The sequence below is a fragment of the Stegostoma tigrinum genome, chromosome 2 (genome assembly GCF_030684315.1).
Source record: "Stegostoma tigrinum isolate sSteTig4 chromosome 2, sSteTig4.hap1, whole genome shotgun sequence".
Lineage (NCBI taxonomy): Eukaryota > Metazoa > Chordata > Chondrichthyes > Orectolobiformes > Stegostomatidae > Stegostoma > Stegostoma tigrinum.
The window spans coordinates 64,302,734-64,324,007 of NC_081355.1; positions in this window are offsets into that span (position 1 = coordinate 64,302,734).

The window sequence follows — 21,274 nt, forward strand, 5'->3', positions numbered from 1 at the left end:
GATGATTCAAGAACAGCTTCTTCCTCACTGATATCAGACTTTTGAATGGACATCTCAAATGTTAACAGTGATCTCTCTCTCTCTCTCTCTGCATCTTCTCTGTGGCTGTAACACTGTATTCTGCATTCTGTTCTGCTACTCTGATGCACTTTGTATGGTACAATCTGTGTGTATAAAGCACGCAAAACAACACTTTTCACTGTATCTCAATACATATGACAACACTAAATCAATCAATCAATTACGCAAGAAGTCACAACAATGTTCAAATAATTAGGAAAAAAACCTTTTTATTAATGCAGTCTTATTTATTTTCCTGATTGAATTGATTGAATGGTGGACGTTGGAAATTCCCTGCTATGCTATCATTACTGTGCTTGGCTTTTTATTAAAAAAATTCACCTGAGAAAGCTGACAGGCTTCGGTTTAATGTCTCATCAGTACTTGCAACAGTGTAGCATTTCATCAGTCCTGCAGTGAAATGTCGGCATAAGTCATGTGCTCAAGTCTCCAAAGTAGGGCGTGAGGTTAATTTTTCATCAAAGGGGACACAGTAGTAATGGTGCACAGGAGGCCATTTTCAATCCAAACACCAGGAATATGAACTGAAATTGCCAGCACATGATCAATCACTGCATTGGGGAATAACTGGGTAATAACTGAGGTCATTGGGTGGGCAGGGAAAACAAATTGTTCTGGAGTGAGGGGAGGTAGGGAAAGCCCAGGCTGTCCTGCTGCCTATTATTCTTACTGAGGAGAAACTACATAAAAGAAGATGATAAAGAGATCACTAACCTAAAAAAGGGAACAAAGATAAGGCGATTTCTTGTTGAGAGCCAAACACCGTGGTCTTCAGCAGCAAATGTGACTGAATTAAGTCGAGAATTCCCGTGAGGCCTATCTCAACAACAAGAGCAATTCGCTGCGTTGTTCAACTAAGTTCTAGGTGTAAAGGTGAGATTCTCACTGGGCAGTGACAAGGGCCTAGTAAGAGGGATTAGTGCTTGTGAACAACCTTATTAATGGCACACTTTGATTCAGTAATAAGCAGCTTCCTATCTTGCTACCTGCTGTAAACAAACTAACTGCAGAGAATTTTCAACATGGACATCAGCGAGATTACCTGCCATCTTTAGCTTGCCGCCAGTCAACTACAGCCTCCTCGTCTGTCCCAACACTAAAGCATCTCAGAGCATGTTCACCGGTCACTAGTCACATTCAGCCTTCGTCCACAGACTTCAGCATCTGTTAACTGCCACCCATCACAAGCCAAGCACGATGTTTAGAAAGTGCAGGCCTAAACTTTTTTTTTCTACTTATTTGTGGGGTGTTGATGTCAATTGCTGGCCAATATTTATTGCCCAGTCCCAAGCTGCCCCTTGAGAAGCTGGTGGTGAGCTGCCTTTTTGGACCGCTGCAGTCCACCTGCTGTGGGTTGACCCACAATGCTATTATGGAGGGAATCCCAGGATTTTGACCCAGCGACATTGAAGGAACGGCAATATATTTCCAAGTTAGGATGGTGAGTGACTTGGAGGGGAACTTGGAGGTGATGGTGTTCCCATATGTCTGATGCTTTTGTCCTTCTAGATGGAAGTGGTCGTGGGTTTGGAAGGTGCTATCTGAGGATCTTTGATTAATTTCTGCAATGCATCTTGTAGATAGTACACACTGCTGCTACGGAGCGTTAGTGGTGGAGGAGTGTGGATGTGGTGCCAATCAAGCAAGCTGATTTGTCCTGAATGGTGTCAAGCTTCTTGAGTGTTGTTGGGGCTGCACCCAACTAGACCAGTGGGGAGTATACCAGCACACTCCAGACTTGTGCCTTGTAGATGGTGGACAGGCTTTGAGGAGTCAGGAGATAAGCTACTTACCGCAGTGTTCCCATCTTCTGGCCTATGCTTGTGGCCACTGTGTCACTTTGATGAATTCAGTTGAGTTTCTGGTCAATGATAACTCCCAGGATGTTGATTGTGGGGGATTCAGTAATGGTAACACCTTTGAATGTGAAGGGGCAGTAGTTACATTGTCTCTTATTGGCGATGGTCAGAGCCTGGCATTTTTGTGACACGAATGTCACTTACCACTTGTCAGCCCAAGTCTGGATATTGTCCAGATCTTGTTGCATTTGAACATGGAACTGCTTCCGCATCTGAGGAGTCACAAATGGTACTGAGCATCGTGCAATCATCAGCAAACATTCTCACTTTGGCCTTATGCTGGAGGGAAGGTGATTGGTGAAGCAGCTGAAGATGATTGGGCTAAGGACACTACCCTGAGGAACTCCTGAGGAGACGTCCTGGAGCTGAGTTAACTGGCCTCCAACAACCATGACTATTTTCCTATGTGTCAGCTATGACTCCAACCACCAGAGAGTTTGCCCCCTGATACCCATTGATTCCAGTTTTGCTCGGGCTCCTAGATGCCACACTCAGTCAAATGTAGCCTTGATGTCAAGGGCTGTCACTCTCTCCTCACCTCTGATTCAGCTGTTTTGTTCATGTTTGAACCAAGGCTGTAGTGAGATCAGGAGTGGCCCTGGCAGAACCCAAACTGGGTGTCACTGAATAGGTTATTTCTGAGCAAGTGCTACTTTACAGCACTGTTAGTGACACCTTCCATCATTTTCAGATGATTGAGAGTAGACCGATGGGGTGGTAATTGGCTGCATTGGAATTGTCCTGCTTTTTGTGTACAGGACATACTTGGGCAATTTTCCACATTGTCAGGTAGATATCAGGGTTGTAACTGTACTGGAACAAGTTTGCTATGGGAGCAGCATGTTCTAGAGCACAGGTCTTCGGTACTATTGCCGGAATATTGTCAGGATCCATAGCCTATGCAGCATCCAGTGTCTCCAACCATTTCTTGATATCATGTGGAGCGAATCAAAATGGCTGAAGACTGGTATCAGTGAATCTGGGGACCACTGGAGGATGCCAAGATGGATCATCCACTCGGCACTTCTGGCTGAAGATCATTGCAAAATCTTCAGCCTTACCTTGTGCCAGGCTCTTCCATCATTGAGGATGAGAATATTTGAGGAACCTCCTCCTCCAGTGAGTTGTTTAATTGTCCAGCACTGTTCATGAATGGATGTGGTGGGGCTACAGAGCTTAGATCTGATTCATTGGTTGTGGAAGAGCTTTTCTCTGTCTATCACTTGCTGCTTTCGCTGTTTGGTATGCAAGTAGTCCTGCTTGGTGGCTTCACCAGGTTGATACTTCATCTTCAGGAATGCATGGTGCTGCTCCTGGCATGCCCTCCTTCAGTCTCCATTGAACTAGGGTTGGCCCCCTGGCTTGATGGTAATGGTTGAGTTGGGGATATGCTGGGCCATGAGGTTACAGATTGTGCTGGAGTACAATTCTGCTGCTGTTGATGGCCCACAGCATTTCATGGATGGCTAGCCTTGAGTTGCTAGATCTTTGCAAAGTCTGAGATGACAAAGTGTGGAGCGGGATGAACACAGCAGGCCAAGCAGTATCTTAGGAGCACAAAAGCTGATGTTTCGGGGATCTAGGCCTGAAACATTAGCTTTAGCGCTCCTAAGATGCTGCTCGGCCTGCTGTGTTCATCCTGCTCCACACTTTGTTATCTCTCTTTGCAAAGTTTGTCCCATTTAGCACAGTAGTAGTGCCACACAACACGATGGAAGTTATTCTCAATGTGAAGGCGGAACGCTATCTCCACAAGGACTGTGCGATGGTCACTCTTACTGATACTGTCATGGGCAGATACAACTGCAGCTGGTAGATTGGTGAGGATGAGGTCAAGTATGTTTTCGCTCTTGTTGGTTCCCTCACCACCTGTCGCAGACCCAGTCTAGCAGTTATTAACTTTGGAACCCGACCAGCTCGATCTGTACTGCTGCTGCTGAGTCACTCTTGGTAGTAGACATTAAAATTACCCACCTCGAGTACATTCTGTGCCCTTGCCATCATCAATGCTTCCTCTAAGTGTTGTTTGGCATTGAGGAATCCTGATTCATCAGTTGAGGGAGGACAGTATGTGGTAATCATCAGGAGGTTTCCTCATCCATGTTTAACCTGAAGCCATGAGACTTCATGGGTATCCTGAGTCAATATGGAGGACTCCTAGAGCAACTCTCTCCCGACTGTATACCGCTGTGCCGCCACCTCTGCTGTGACAGGACATATTCAGGGATGGTGATAGTGGTGTCTGGGACACTGTCTGTAAGGTATGATTCTGCGAGTATGACTATGTCAGGCTGTTACTTGACTAGTTTGTGAGACAGCAGTCCCAATGTTGGCACTAACCCCCAGATATTAGTGAAGAGGATTTTGCAGAGTTGACAGGGCTGTTTCTGCTGTTGTCTTTTCCGGTGACTACATCGATGCCAATGATCCATTTTCTTTGATACTTTTTAACAATTGGCACAGCTGACTGGCTTGCTCCGCATTTCAGAGGGCAATTGAGAGTCAACCACATTGCTGTGGGTCTGGAGTCACATGTAGGCTAGACCAAGTGAGGGTGGAAGATTTCCTTCCCTGAAGGACACTAGTGGATCTGATAGGTTTTTCTAACAATCAGCAATGATTTCATGGTGATCAGTAGATTCTTAATTCTAGACTTTTGATTTTAACTATTGAATTCAAATTCCATCATCTGCCGTGGTGGGATTCGAACCCAAGTCCCCAGAACATGAGATAACACGGTGTGAAGCTGGATGAACACAACGGGCCAAGCAGCATCAGAGAAGCAGGAAAGCTGACGGTTCGGGTCGGGATCCTTCTTCGGTCCCGACCCAAAACATCAAGCTTTCCTGCTCCTCTGATGCTGCTTGGCCCGCTGTGTTCATCCAGCTTCACACCGTGTTATCTCAGATTTTCCAGCATCGGCAGTTCCTACTATCTCCCCAGAACATGAGCTGGGTTTCTAGATTAATAGTTTAGCAATAATACCAGTAGGTGATCGCCTACCCTAACTGCTGGCACAGCAACATCTAGCATTGGAAGGCTGCTGCAAGGACGCATTGCCCGCAGGGACAGGCACCCAGCTGATGGACTGGAGCAGGCTGTGTGTAAGTGCAGCTCACTTGCTATCTTAGTACTCACTGATTTTGTACCATGCTGGATGCCCACAGCATCCATGGTTCACTTGGCCTTCTGTGTTCTACTTGTGCAGCCAAACAATCAGGCAGCTTACCTCACCACTCTGTCCTCCTCAGTGATGGGGGTGGACACCTCGCAGAACAGCAGTGTGCTATAGCAATCTCCCACCAGCTCCATGTGCCAGCAGCTTAGCAGCACACACACTGTATGTGCAGCAAGCAAACAGCTGTAGCTCAAAATCTTGGGGGAGTAGTCCTCACTAAACTCCAGAAAGGCACCATCAGTTAGGGGGATCCTGTAAGGATCAGAGCAGCCTCCAATACCAGTCCAGTGGATCAGCCATGGTCAGGAGTGATCTCAGTCCAGAGCATTTTGCCCGTGCCATCACCAACATCGGGGATGGATCATGGTTGGTCCTGTGGCTCCCAAGTGACTAGTCCGGGTGGTAGCACTGATGGAGCTGGGCAGATGTGCAGGTTTCCGTCAGAGGTCTGGGCACCCCTAGTCCAAGGGCTGTAAGGTTCGATCACTCAGAAGGTTAGGCAATGATCAGAGAAACGAAGGGGGATTAGGGTTAGGGGTCAAGAGGGGGTCAACTGTTCTGGAAGGAATCTCTGGAACCTATTCCTGAGGATTGGGTGCTGGTGGTCGGTGGGAAGGGAAATGTAACAATTGTGAAAAGGGGCAACTGAATTTGTAGGGAGGGTTTATGGTAAAGCATAGATAAGAATAGGGTGAGTCGGGTGTCACATCTACACACAGAGTCGCTGTGGCTTCAAGATGAAGGGGACAGTATGTGACAAAGCCCAGTATGGTCACCTGGGTGTGACCGTGGGGCAGAGGATGGGCAGGTACAGGGTCAGGGAGACCCAGTTTGGATGCACACCTGGGGAAGTTTGAAATTTATATATAGAATCCCCACAGCATGGAAACAGGCCATACAGCCCAACAAGTCCACACCAACCCACTGAAGAGCATCCCATCCCCTTACACCATTCCTGGAACCCTGCAATTCCCATGGCTGATGCACCTACCCTACACATCCCTCTGAACACCATGAGTAATTTAGCATGGCCAATCCACCTAACTTGCACATCTTTGGACTGACAGACAGTCATCTGAAGCTGGAATCAAACCTGGGTCTCTGTCATTAACCACTGAGCCACTGTGCCACCCCTGTTATGGACAGATGCATCTGTAGCAGGCAGACTGGTAAGGGTGAGATCAAGTATGTTTTTCCCTCACGTTAGTTCCCTCTCCACTTGACGCAGACCTAGTCTAGCAGCTATGTCCTTTACAAACCGACCAGCTAAATCAGTCATGCTACTGCTGAGATACTCTTGGTAATGGACATTGAAATCTCCCAACCAGAGCACAATCTGCACCCCTGGCATGCCCAGCGCCTCCTCCAAATGGTGCTCAACACAGAAACGCGTTGACTCACCAGCTGAGGAGGACGGCACGCAATAACAAACAGGAGGTTTTCTTGCCCGTTTTGAACTTGATGCCATGAGACTTCATGGGGTCCAGAGCCATGTTGAAGACTCCCATGGACAACTCCCTCCCAACAGTATACCAATACCAATGTTTCACCACCTCTGCTCGTCTATCCTGCCAGTGGGACAGGGCATTTCCAAGGGAGGTGTTAGTAATGTTTGGGACATCATCTGTAAGGTATGATTCCATGAGTATGACTATGTCAGAGTATTGCATGACTAGTCTGTGAGACAGTTTTACCAATTTTTACACCAGCCCCTGGATGTAATGGAGAAGGTCGACCACTTTTCCTGTGCCTAGTGGTCCATCCAGTTTCATTTCTTCGGTGACATTTCCGAGCAATTGAGTTGAGTTGAGTGGCTTGCTCAGCTATTTGTGAGGGCAGCTGAGAATCAACCACATTCCTGAGAGTCTGGGGTCACATGTAGGGCCAGAGCAGATCATCTCTTTCCTTGAAAACCACTAGTAAGGCAGTGGGGTTTCTCTGACAGTGGTTTCATGGTCATCATTAAATTCTTAATTCCAGATATTTATTCAATTTGAACTCCATCACCTGCCATGGTGAGAGTTGAACCTGGTCCACAGAACATTGGATGGACCACTAGGCACTGGAAAAGTGGTCGACCTTCTTCATTACATCCAGGGGCTGGTGTAAAAATTGGTAAAACTGTCTCACAGACTAGTCATGCAATACCCTGACATAGTCATACTCATGGAATCATACCTTACAGATGATGTCCCAAACATTACTAACACCTCCCTTGGAAATGCCCTGTCCCACTGGCAGGATAGATGAGCAGAGGTCGTGAAACATTGGTATTGGTATACTGTTGGGAGGGAGTTGTCCATGGGAGTCTTCAACATGACTCTGGACCCCATGAAGTCTCATGGCATCAAGTTCAAAATGGGCAAGAAAACCTCCTGTTTGTTATTGCATGCCGTCCTCCTCAGCTGGTGAGTCAACGCGTTTCTGTGTTGAGCACCATTTGGAGGAGGCGCTGGGCATGCCAGGGGTGCAGATTGTGCTCTGGTTGGGAGATTTCAATGTCCATTACCAAAAGTAGCTCAGCAGTAGCATTACTGATTTAGTTGGTCGGTTTGTAAAGGACATAGCTGCTAGACTAGGTCTGCGTCAGGTGGAGAGGGAACTAACGTGAGGGAAAAACATACTTGATCTCACCCTTACCAGTCTGCCTGCTACAGATGCATCTGTCCATAACAGGGTGGCACAGTGGCACAGTGGTTAATGACAGAGACCCAGATTTGATTCCAGCTTCATATGACTGTCTGTGCAGAGTTGCATGTTCTCCCTTGCAAAGGGCTACCACAAAGAGGACTCAAATGGCCAAGGATCATACCAACATGTGCAAGTAGAGGATGGAAATCACTGCCCAAAGTGAGCTCACAGTCACCTTTCATTGTGCAGGAAATCCAAACAACACAAATGGAAAGAAAATGGCTGTGACCCCATCAGACTGAGGGAGGGGTAAGGTCTCAATATATGAGAGAAGGAACTGTGAGATCCTTTAGAGAATAACAACATTACACACTGACTGTACAGGAGACTGATCTGTAGTGTCCCTTTGGCTGGTGACCCTGATGCATGGGATCCCAATGTACCGTGACTCTCCCTGCTCACGTCTCACTGACCACTTCATTCAACACAAAACTTTTAGACACAGAGGCCTGGAAAACAATGGTGTCAGTAGAACTCCTTGCTCGATATATGCCCCGTTCATTCTGCAGCAGTCCCTCAATATAAAATTTGATTGAAGTACATTGTGTAGGGAATTGAACTTAGGCCTCATTGTGTTACAATTACAGTCAGTGCCGCACAAACGTTAAATAAATAGCATACTTCAAATTAATGACCATTCATGGAAATGTGAGCATCGATGGACAATTTCATGTCACCTGTGTCACCAAAGTGCCCTGAAAGGCTTTTTTTTTCCCCTCTCCCTTCATTGCAGTGTCATCCCAGGTTCTCTACAGCTAGAGCAAAGTTAGCCTGCTGGTCAACACAGTCCCATGGCCTTGGAGATTTGGACTACCTGGACATGGCCAGGATCCCCTTGCCAGAAACAAGTGGGCTCTGCTCAGCTTCAAATTCCAAAAGTAAGAGGAGGGCTGTGGGCAGAGTGGAGATGGAGTGATCTAGGAGAAGACTTCTGAAGGCCCTGTCTGTGTGGCTCCTACTCTGGCTCAGTGCCTCCTGGCGCTGCCCTGTCTCTTTGTGAGGAAGGGGCACCTGGAGTATGCATCAGGAACCCCTCCCCTGTCACCACGCATTCAGCCGTGAGGATCGGTCATTGTAGCAATGATGTTAGGTGTGTGCATCACTCCAACAGACCCAGATAGGCTGGGCTTGCTGGGTCACCATAGCGTAGCTGCACTCCAGCAGTCTCTGAGCAATGACAGTCTGACAGAGAATTGGCCAAACTAAATTAAACAGTAGCCAATGGAAAACATTGAAATCAAGATCAAAGAGGGCTACAAAGGTTCGGGGTGCATCAGCCCAAAGTTTATGTACTAGATTGATTGATTGATTGATTTATTTGTCATGCGTATTTTGTTACAAAATACAGTGAAAAGTGTTGTACAGTGTTGCCACTCTCCAGCACCATCTTAAAACACAGGAAAGTAAACCAAAACCTAGAATAAAAATAAGCAGAAAAAAGAAACAAAAGAAGAAATAGTGTTCAACTTTATGGTCCCCTGCCAGCTGTGAGCTGTGAGACCCCTTCGCAGTCACTGCTGTAACAAGAGTCTTCACACTTTGGCACCATCTTACCTCCACCAATGCCCTTGTCACTATGACTCCTCGCTGGGCCTCGCTGACACAGCCGTCACTGATGCCTCTAGGCACTGCACCGGCCTAAACTCCACTCCACTGCCACCGTGAGCCGGCGTCAGGTTCAGGCCCACCTCGCCGATGCGGCTACTGCCGATTACTTCAGGTCTCACACTGGGCCTAAACGCACTTCCGCAGCCTCCTCCACAAATCTGCACTGCCCACAGATGCCGCCAGGAACCCAAACTTGCCTCAGCCACAGCAGGCATCAGCTGTCGCCAGGACCACCTCATCGATGCAGAAGCCTGGGCTCACTCACTGCCATTGAAGTCACCGCTGTGACCGAATTCTTCAACAAGAGGTAAGTAAAAGATGGAGGGTCTAGGCCCGAAAAGTCAGCTTTCCTGCTCCTCAGATGCTGCTAGGCCTGCTGTGTTCATCCAGCTCCACACCTTGTTATCTCTAAGTAAAAGAAAGAGAGTTTATAAAAAGAGAAAATACTAAAAAAAAGTAAAGAAAAGCAGAAGGAGTGGACAAGTCCAATCAGTCAAACTCTCTGGCACCTTGACTTCCAGCCAGTGCCAAAGGACATGCACTCCCCAGCATGGCAACAAAGAAGAGTGCCGGTGCAACCCCATTGGATGCTTTGAACTCATGGCCCCATTGGACAAAGGCCACAGAATGATCCAGAAGGTTGGGGGCAAGAGCAGATCATAACAAATAACTGGAAGCTCACCGTCTCAGTGGAGACTCACAGCAAGACTTGTGGCAGAAAACCATGCAGCAACCCATGAAGAGCCAAGGGAGGGTCTCATGCTGACTTGCATGATCCGCCTTTGAGGAAGAGTGCCAGCCCGAGGTTAGAGAGGAAGGAGATTCCATTGGCCCAGCTCAGACATATGGATCATCATGGGTAATATCCTTTCTCAGACAGACAGAGCTAGATAGAAACTAAATATTGTAGGAATTTGGGAAATGCTCACTTGGTGTTTTTAATAAGGAATATCTTGTTAATGAAATCAAGTTGAACCACAAACTGAATTCTATGTCCCGTTGTTCGTCTCACCAGCGAGAGTGCTTGGGTAAAGTGTTTTTAATGCATAAACTGGTCAAAGTGTCCAGGATAACTTATGACACTTACTCAGTTGGTAGGCCGTAAATGTCTCAGCATTCCCCCAGGAGTGGTCCCAGTCTTCTCCTGTAATGGACCGGATTCTCCTTATGTCACAAACCCCCTCCACCACCAGCCCTGTCTCTTCCAGCCGTATCATCAGCTACTTCCTCCTATAAAGAAAGAGAGGGAGGGACTGAGTGAGCTGAAAGTGGGCTGCACAGCTCTTAATGCTGGTTCAGTTGGTCAGAAGCTAGTGAGGTGCCTTGGGCAGTTGAGTATACATGCTGAGATTAGTGGTGGGCCAGGTTAGAGAAGTTCAAATCTGCATGATGGAAGATGTACAGGAAATAGTGAGACTGAGAGATAGGAGATGGGTGCAGTAGCAGAGACAGAGTGAGTATGAGGTAGCAGAGAGAACAGTGTGCACCACTTACCTGACAGAACGGTGTAGGTCATTGACTGTCTTATGGCACTGCTGGGCAGCCCTCCAGGCTGTAGACGGAGCACTGACCCAGCCGGCAACCTCAGAACGGAGTGCCGAAGGTTGGTGATATGACCAATTCTGCCGGTTCTCTGGGAAGTGCCCCTCTTTTTAAATAGGGGGAGGGATGATTACGGTAGATCAGCACCATAAATTTAAAACAATCAGTGACAGTGAGATTTCAGTGCCAATATGGTTTTGTTTTCTCCTGTCAACACATATTATATAATGAAAGACAAAAATATTGATGATTTTCTAAAATGCTAAGTAGTTAGGCTGCAGACAGAATGAAAAATGAACGGAGATTGGTATTAAGCACAGCGCACAAAATACACAAAAATATCGATTGACACTCTTATTTCTTCAGATCTTGGATTGTTTCAAGAAACTGATTGCCAGCTTCAACTGCTTTTTCTTCAATAAAGTGGACTTGTCCAGTCATCTCACAAATCAATGCTTGTTTCATCATTTTTCTGGAACAATTCATGATCCATAATTGATTGCACAGGGATGAAAGCTTAACAATTAATGAGCTAGACATTAATTCACTGAAGTAAGGGATTATTGAATGCCAAAAGATGCGTTAAAAGTTCAATAACATTATTCAGTATTTTTGAAGCATGTCAGTTCAATTTTAATCAGTGGATGTAAGTAATATAAACATAGCTGGCGCGGAACATTATTTGTGAGCTAGAAAGTTCAGCCTCTTCCGAAAGAGTAAATTTGGGTTTCAGCTTTCAATTTTTGTAAAACAGAATTATCTGAAATTTAAAATCTATGAGGCTTACCTCACCATATTAAGATTATTATGGTGCATCCCTCTAATTTGCTTGACCATATGTCAGCATTACACTGACAAGAAATGCACTATGGCACTGGTTCATTTTTCTATTGCTTACAACAATAACAATAACTCCTCCTCAGTGACTCTTTCCTTCAGGAATCTGGTCATTTCCAGGTGTTTTCCAGCGCAGAGATTTCACATAGGACCCATTCAATGTCATTAGGATAAATAGAAGTGATAAATTTGTCCCAGTTCTCATTTAAAAATCCTAATGTGAAATGATCAGAGCTGTCGGGGCATTTCAATTTCATTTTGAGTGCTGCACAGGATGAAACAAAAGAAAATTCAGACCTTTCTGGGTGGAATTTTTGTGCCTGTCACACTCACTGGAAAATTCAACAAGAGACTGCAATCTGGCAGCATCTGTGAAGGAAAAAATAGAGTTAACATTTCAGTGACCCTTCCTCAGAACTCAAAACACTAACTCTGTTTTTTCCTTCACAGAAGTTGCCAGATCGGCTGAGTTTTTCCAGCAACTTTGTTTTTGTTCCTGATTTACAGCATCTGCAGTTCTCCTGTCTTTTTAAGAGACTGCAATCTACTAGAGAGAAAACAATTCACAGCCAGGAGCACAAGAAACTATCAACATCTCCAGCGTAACAATTTTCTATGTCTAGAATCACTACATAAGCTTTCAAGGAGCTACAAGCAACTAAGTATTCAAAATCGTAATATTTGCATAATGTTTGACCTCAAGGTAACCGTTGATGTCTCATGCTATCTCATCCCTGATGTGGATTTTGCCTCCAACGTGGTATTTTATCTGACATGGTAATGCTTATTTTCCCTAAATTAAGAATCTGGATGTAAGTTTCATGGTATTGCCAGATACTACATATGTTTGCAAAAGCTACAATTGAGAACAAACATTGCCTTTCTTAGATGCCTAATGTAAGGGCTTCTGATATGCTCATAGGTTACATGACAACAGAATGCTTTTATTAAACCAATCCAGAAGCTTGGATAGCTCAGTGGTTAGCGTTGCTGCCTCACAGTGCCAAGGACCTGGTTTTAACTCCTGCCTCGGGTCACTGTCTACGTGGAGTTTACACCCTTCCCCCTGTGTGTGTGGGTTTCACCTGGGTGCTCTAGTTTACTCCCACACTCCAAAGATGTGTAGGTTAAATGGATTAGCCATTGGAAATATAGGGTAGGGGTGAGTCTGGGTGGGATACTCTTCAGAGGGTCAGTGTGGACTTATTGGGCCAAATGGCCAGTTTCCACACTGTAGGGATGCTATTAAAAAAAGCCCAAGTGACAGCCAAGAAGTCAAGAGCTCTTGGGATTCTGCTAAATGGACAGACCAGCACTTTGCTCCAGAAACTTTAAGAATTAATCCTTCCTACATCAGCATTTGGTGTGACTGCCTCTTAATTGAAAGGTTGTGGTGCTGAGGATGTAGGTTTACTTTTACGGTGCTATCTTTCTTTGAATCCCATGTGATGGAGCTATACCAATTTTCGTAGTTGTTAAATATCCAAATTATTTAGCTTCTTTCCAACTCATTCAGTTCCCCACAAAGTTTCCTCTGAATCTGCACGCTGCACTGCCCTGGAGGATCAAAAAATGAGTTAACACAAACTTTAAGATGCAATACTGCGTATCTCTCAAAATATTTGCTTGCACAAATTCACCCAGGTACAGGCATTTGAGATAATTGACTGATTCAACTGTGTCTCACGTAGACTGCTCCATCACACAGGTGTGATTTGAATCTGATGGATCATGATAATACCAAGACCTGTACATACGAGTTGTCCCGCCACAGGTGGACCATTGGTGCCTACCTGGCAGAATATTTTTGGGAAGCCAACGTGAGTTTATGTTGTGTATTAGCAGTTCAGTGCGATTGTGCCAATGAATGGAATTGGAGAGCTGTTGTATGTGATGTGAAATGCTCTCATAAGCTGCACCATGGAGGGACATTTGCTGAGGTACATGTCTGTCAGGGTGCACAGTGTTAACATATTAGCACTGGGTCCTGTGTCAATTTTTGCCTTTAATGTGGGAACAGCCTTCTGAGGAGGTAGATGAGGACAAATTTGCAGATGACACTAAGATTGGTGGAGTAGCAGATAGTGAAGGGGACTGTCAGAGATTACAGCAGAATATAAATCGACTGGAGAGTTGGGCAGATAAATGGCAGCTGGAGTTCAAACCGGGCAAATGCAAGGTGATGCATTTTAGAAGATCTAATTCAAGGGCGAACTATACAGTCAATGGAAAAGTCCTAGGGAAAATTGATGAACAGAGAGATCTGAGTGTTCGGGTCCATTGTTCCCTGAAGGTGGCAACACAGGTCAATAGGGTGGTCAAGAAGGCATACGGCATGCTTTCCTTCATTGGATGGGGTATTGAGTACAAGAGTTGGCAGGTCATGTTACAGTTGTATAAGACTTTGGTTCGGCCACATTTATAGTACTGTGTACAGTTCTAGTCGCCACATTACCAAAAGGATGTGGACGCTTTGGAGAGGGTGCAGAGGAGGTTCACCAGGATGCTGCCTGGTATGAAGGGTGCTAGCTATGAAGAGAGGTTCAGTAGATTATGATTATTTTCATTAGAAAGACGGAGATTGAGGGGGGACCCGATTGAGGTCTACAAAATCACGAGGGGTATAGACAGGGTGGATAGCAAGAAGCTTCTTCCCAGAGTGGGGGACTCAGTTACTAGGGGTCATGAGTTCAAAGTGAGAGGAGGAAAGTTTAAGGGAGATATGCGTGGAAAGTGCTTTACGCAAAGGGTCGTGGGTGCCTGGAATGCGTTGCCAGTGGATGTGGTAGACGCAGGCACGTTAGCGTCTTTTAAGATATATTTGGACAGGTACATGGATGGGGGGGAGCAAATGGACACAGACCCTTAGAAAATAGATGACAGGTTAGACAGAGGATCTCGATCGGCACAGGCTTAGAGGGCCAAAGGGCCTGTTCCTGTGCTGTAATTTTCTTTGTTCTCTTTGTTTTTGACAATGAAAGGAGGAGTGTCACTTTTTGCACGTGAAAGAGTGCTGCAACATCAGGAGCATTAAGTCAGGCAGTATCTAATTGACACCAGCTTCCTCTCGATGTGAGCTGGGGAGAGTGACTACTCATTGACAGTAAGTTTTTATTAATCAGAATACAAGCATTTCCTCTCTGTTCCAAGCGCCTTACAGGACATTTGCTCATTTTTCTTATCGTTCCTCTTGCTGTTGTTGAATAAAAGTGAACCCTTCCAACAATTTGAAATCTTCCATGTGTGTGACACTGCCACATTGAACAGCAAGAAGATGTCAAGCTACACTGGGCTTTGGATGGCACTTCATTGCAAACAGAAGATAACCTGCACAAATGCAGAGAGACAGTAGGAACTGCAGATGCTGGAGAATCTGAGATAACAAGGTGTAGAGCTGGATGAACACAGCAGGCCAAGCAGCTTCAGAGGAGCAGGAAAGTTGACGTTTCGGGCCTAGACCCTTCATCTTTTACTTACCTCTTGTTGAAGAATTTGGTCACAGCAGTGGCATCAGTAGCAGTGAGTGAGCCCACGCTTCTGCATCGATGAGGTGGTCCTGGCGCCAGCTCCTTTCCCTACTGTGTCAATCCCCATTCAAGGTCCCATTCCATTCAAACAATAAAAACACAGTCAACTGTTTTCAATCTCACCACTAAAACCATGAGACTATTTCTTTGTTACACAGACAGTAGGAGCTACCGATGCTGGAGAATCTGAGATAACAAGGTGTAGAGCTAGATGAACACAGCAGACCAAGCAGCAAGATTATTTCTTTGTGCTTGTTTGACATGTTTTACATTACATGTTTTTTCATTACTGTACTCGGTCTCCACTGTGCAAAAGTCGTTCTTTACCTTTGAATCTCTCACACTTAATACATTTTTCATGATTTTCAGATTATTCTTTGGAAATGTTATGTGTTTACCTGTGTGCAATAACGCATACCATTCTTGTGTTTGTGAAATTCCCTGAGAAACTTGCGACTTTCAGAGTTTGAAATGTACAGTGCTCAGGCCAATTGCTGAGAGAACATCTGGTTTGTCAGTTCATTCATTAGAAACCTTACTACAGCAACAAAGAGTATCACAACAGTCCTTCAAATTGAATTATATATTAGCAATGAGTGGAACTAACTGTCCAGCAAATGAAGAGCAAAGTCACAAGTGTGTCATTTTTGATTATTTTCCTGTAATTTAGGACGGACCCATCCCAAAAAGCAAACACAACCCTTGTTGTTTATCCTTAGACAGAGAGCGAAGCAGTCACTCAATGAGAATTTAAACATTTCCTGTTATTGCAGACTCTGAGCTCGATGAAACAGGGTTGGCTCCACACCCCAGGTGGAGAGCAAATGCTGCATGTCTGTAAGAGCTGTAATAATGATCTGTTCTGTGATTTTGCTCAGATATCAGGTCAAAAAAAACTGCTCAAAGAATGTAATAGAGACTTAAACTTCCCTGACCACACAGGGGTCAGAAAGCTTAAATGGTCTTCAATAGCAAGTATAAACTCCAAATATCTGCAACGAATATAAATAGAAATACCTTTTTGCCATTTACAAGGTACAAAGGTATTATAATGGAAATGCATCTGATGCCAATTTTGGAGTTTTCTGTCAGCAGCCTGAAGCAAACTTCAGAAATCCTTAAAATATCTTAACAAGGTTCCTGAGACTGAATTTGGACTCCTTTATAAACTGGTGCTCGTATACATCACTTTCTAAACCCATCCAACAAACAATAACAAGGACAGTGGTAGAGCAGCCTGCATTAAAGTTAGATTTTGTAGACTTGTAGTTTTGGCTGCTTTGGCAATTGCTTTGTCTTGAAACACAGTGGAAGAGACAAGTCGATAGAAGTCCTGAGTTCTTTTTCTGAGAATTCACTTGCTCTCCATTGGTTTTGCTGGACATTTTCCTTAATTCCCTGGACAGGAGGAAGAGCAACAGAATTGATGGCAGCAACAACTTGCTCAATCAGCCAGTGGAAGGTGATGCAGGGAAGAGGACAGGCTCTTTTACAGTCTGCAGGCATTCAGAAACTGGAATTGCACCTGAATTTCACTCAGAAACAAGAGATAATGCAGCTGCACTGTACTTTCTGTGTCAGCGAAGCTCTCCATGATTCTAAAATGTATCCCCTTTCATTCATTCCATTCACTGATTCTGGTAACATTGATCACATCAGTTCTGAGGAAGGGTCATCGGACCCAAAACATTAACTCTGAATTTTCTTCACAGATGCTGCCAGACCTGCTGAGCTTTTCCAGCAACTTCTGTGTTTGTTCCTGATTTACAGCATCTGTAGTTCTTTTGTTTTTCTTTTGTAGAGTGCCTGGATATGCCTACATTGCAGAATTCCTGCAGCACAGGTCTCAATCACAAACTAGTCATGCAGGCCACCTTTCACTCACTGTTCAATTGGCTCGTGATATTAAGCAGCAAATAATGCAGCCATGTAACCAATTTTGTGATAACAGTCATTAGACTGCCTTCAAATCCCTCCCTGTTCCACCCAGCCAGCTATGGGATCAGGGGCAATATTCTAGCCAATGTCGGGCAATGAATGACAATATAATCAGAAATGTGCAAAATTAAGGACGATGATGGATCAAAGTACTGCCAGTGTGAAACAGTGAAACAAGCAGCTATGAATCAATCCCTCAGTACAGCCTGGAGTGAGTGACAAAATTCATAATTTCTTGCTTCATGTCCGCTGTCTGGGACCGCAAAGGGGGCTCTCCTTTCAGTTTGCTCAGGAAGAAAAAGTGGACGAGAAAGCAGAAACTGGATGATTCAGGGAATTATGTGATGCTGTCCCAGCTGCTGGCATCTCAGGTTAAGATCAGGACTTAGGTGTCAGCTTGTCCCTAATCAGGCAGCAACCTCTTGCTGTCTTGCTCCTCTATGTCTTCAGGCCTCTGTGAACATGCTGTCTGGCTGTGGTGTGTTGAGTGAACTGTGATTCAAAGCTTGTTTATTTGCTCCCCACAAAAAAATATAGGTTTTACCAGTTTCCGCGCACTATATATAAGTGCCCTTTTAACATAGCATTACGTAATCCATTTATTTTTCTTTATTTCCTTTCTGACTTCCTGCAGGGAAGGGCTTGACTTCTGCATTGGCAACTGTGTACAGTGTCAGGATTGAGATCGCTAGACTGTCTCCATCATTCTCTGAGGTAGTTTGTGACAACACTCCTAAATAACATTCGAGGAAGAAACTATTTAAGATTGTAGCACTTTAAAAAACTTCATCGTATTTTGTAATACTACTTTGGAAGCCACATAAATGAGAAAAATAAGAACATCTCTGATGACGGTTTACCAATACATTTCTCTATATTCCATCAATTCAAATCTCTTCATTGGCTGTGAGCCATTTTGAGAATATTTGAAATTGCGAAAGGTGTTAAGTAAATACAAGATCTTTCTTCAATGTGGAAGGAGTCTTCCAGTCCCGGAGGAGGCAAGATGAATGGGAGTCATGTGAACTCAATTGAACTTGCAGATTGTCACAGGCGGGATAAATCTTTGTGATAAGTTCTCTGACTTTAATGAGCAGGCCAGCCTTCCCGACTGCATGCATTTACATCTAATGAAAATCACCACTCACTGCAATTAAGTGGGCAATCCCAATGAACATCAAATTTAAGTTATAAGGAGAGATTAGACAAATTCACCTTTACTCTCTAGAATTCAGAAAGTTAAGGAATGATCTAATTGAAGAACAGTGGACGCTCGGAGCTCTTTTCCCTAAACAACAGCCGATGCTAATTCAGTTGTTAAATTTAAATCTGAAGTAGACATACATTTATTAAGCAAGCGTATTAAGGGATACGATCCCAAGGCAGGCATGTGGAGTTAGACCATAGATTATCCATGATCTTATTGAATGGTGGAACCAGCTCAAGGGATTGAATAGACTACCCCTATTCCTATGTTCCTATGATCAAATCCAGAAATCCATCCTTACAGATATCCGACCATGAAGATCTGTCAATTTTTACTTCTTTCTGTAAATTCCTTGTCCTGGTAACAATATGGATTTAAATGATGGTCACATTGTGTCTCAGGTATGTTATCCATATATGGTCCAAATGGCTAATAGAAGGGAAGGTGGCTTCTCAATGAGGGGTAGGGTGAAGCAAAGATGGTTAGGGGAAGAGAGAAGCCTTCAGGCTACTGTCCAATCAAGAGTGAGGTTCTGTCTGCCCAAGGGCAAAATGGTGGACCTCATAGCAATTCTGTCCTTGTGGTGTTTGAGGTGATGACAAGGGACAGTCATAGGGTCCAGGGTATGGTCCGTGCAATGGAAAATTTATGGCTAGGGGTCTGTCTGGTGTTACTGGGTGACAGGCCTGTCGTAAGGAGGAATTGGAGTGGTAAGATGTTAAACTATAAAAGATATGCTGATGGATGACCAGAATTGTAAACTGTTAAGGCTAGATGCTACAAACTTTGCGTTTCAGACAATAATGTCTATACCGAACAGTATAGTGAGACAACAGCAATATTAAAGATAACAAAGTGTGGAGCTGGATGAACACAGCAGGCCAAGCAGCATCTTAGGAACACAAAAGCTGATGTTTCAGGCCTAGACCCTTCATCAGAAAAGGGGGAGGGAGAGACGGTTCTGAAATAAACAGGGAGAGAGGGGGAGGCGGATCAAAGATGGATAGAGGAGAAGATAGTTGGAGAGGAGAGTATAGGTGGGGAGGTGGAGAGGGGTTAGTTCAGTCCGGGGAGGACAGACAGATTAGTAGGTAGGAAATGGAGGTGCAGCTTGAGGTGAGTGGAGGGGATAGGTGAAAGGAAGAACAGATTAGGGAGGCAGGGACGAGCTGGGCTGGTTTTGGGATGCAGCTCCCATTATCTCTGAGCAAATATTAAATCAATGTGCAACTGAATAGATATTGACAGGCATTAATAATAGCAGATTTAATGAACAACCATATCAGTCATATGTCCTCAAAGTGTCTTCATCTTTCTTTATCTACAGTTAGGTGTTGCCCCAACATCCCCAGTGGGGTTGGAGGCACATGATTGACTGGTACATCCTGGTGACTGTGATGGCTTTGCCAGGCAACGTCTAGGGGGTCATGATCTAGAGGGTGCTGCCCTGCTGAGAGCCTGGCTGGCATTCCTCCTCCCTGTGGTTTTCTACTGGTACCTTCCTGCCTCCAGCAGCCCTCAGATTGGTAGACAATGTGGACAATAGTTCATCCACTGAGTGTGGACCAGTGCCATTGATGTGCTAACAATACTGTGACTGTGAGCGTTCTCTAGATAGGGATCCCACTGAGGTTGAAACTTTCAATTTTGATGGAGGTAAACAGTGTATCCTCTGAGGTTTCAGTGGCATTATGCTCAGAGATGATGATAATAAGGGGGAACGTTGTGGCATCCTGTCCTTTGTTTTCCAGTATCCATTCATCCCTGGAGTGGAGAAGAGAAAGAATTACTTGCTGAACATTCACAGTGACTTATAGAACTATGCGTCTGATGCAGTGTGCATACCTGAGACCAACAGACTGCAGGCTTCCTCACTGGTATCCTGTAATAGTCTACCTCAGCATTGGCAGTGCCCAGTCACCTCTGGTCCTCTGCCAGGTCTATGATCTGCCCCTCAAAAGGGTTAAGGATTCAAATATCCAGCACAGCATTTGTGGCTTTGGAGGTGCACTGCTTGACAATGATGAGAATATTAACAGCCTGAGCTGCTTTAAAGACATTTGCTGGGTATGATCCGTGTGTTATTGTTACTTGCAGACAATAGTCCAATGTGAGACAGTTGCATTGACTGATGCCACTATGAGTGTCAGTGAAAAGAAGTCACCAATTAGCTTTGCGTAGCACTGGAGATAATTCATCCCACACTTGCCCTGACTTCCTTTGTATGGGGGCTACTGGCACTGACCTGCACTGCAAGTTCAGTCTAAACACCCTGGCTTTGGTATTACTATTGTAGGGGAGGAAGAGGTGGTTACTCTTTCTCTGGAAAGAGATGGAGATGGTCAATATTTGCCATGATTGGGCACGTGGACCTTACCTCTTTATAGCATAGTCTAGACCAGGACCAGCAGTGAGGACTCACTGAGCTGCAGGGTCAGTTTTTATCTAGTGTTGTTTATTTGCAGGAAGAGTGAAGGTGACCAACACAGGCTCAAATAATGCTGCAAGATGCCACTAATAGAAGTAAAATCTGCATATCATTTAAACATGGTGCATGAAACTTTGGGCCCAAAATGTCCTGGAAGGTATGAGATTTTCCTATTTGTCTGTTCTGGGAGTCCTGCTGGTCAGCTCACGCAAGAACCCTGAATGCTTGAGTCATGAGCTGAAACCCACGTGATTGCATGAGCAAACTCATCCCAGGCCATTACCAAAAATGACAACTTCTAATATGCCTAATGCCATGCCTGCACTCTATAATGGAAGATTCTACACTGTACAACCAGCTCTTTGGTGGGATTTATCA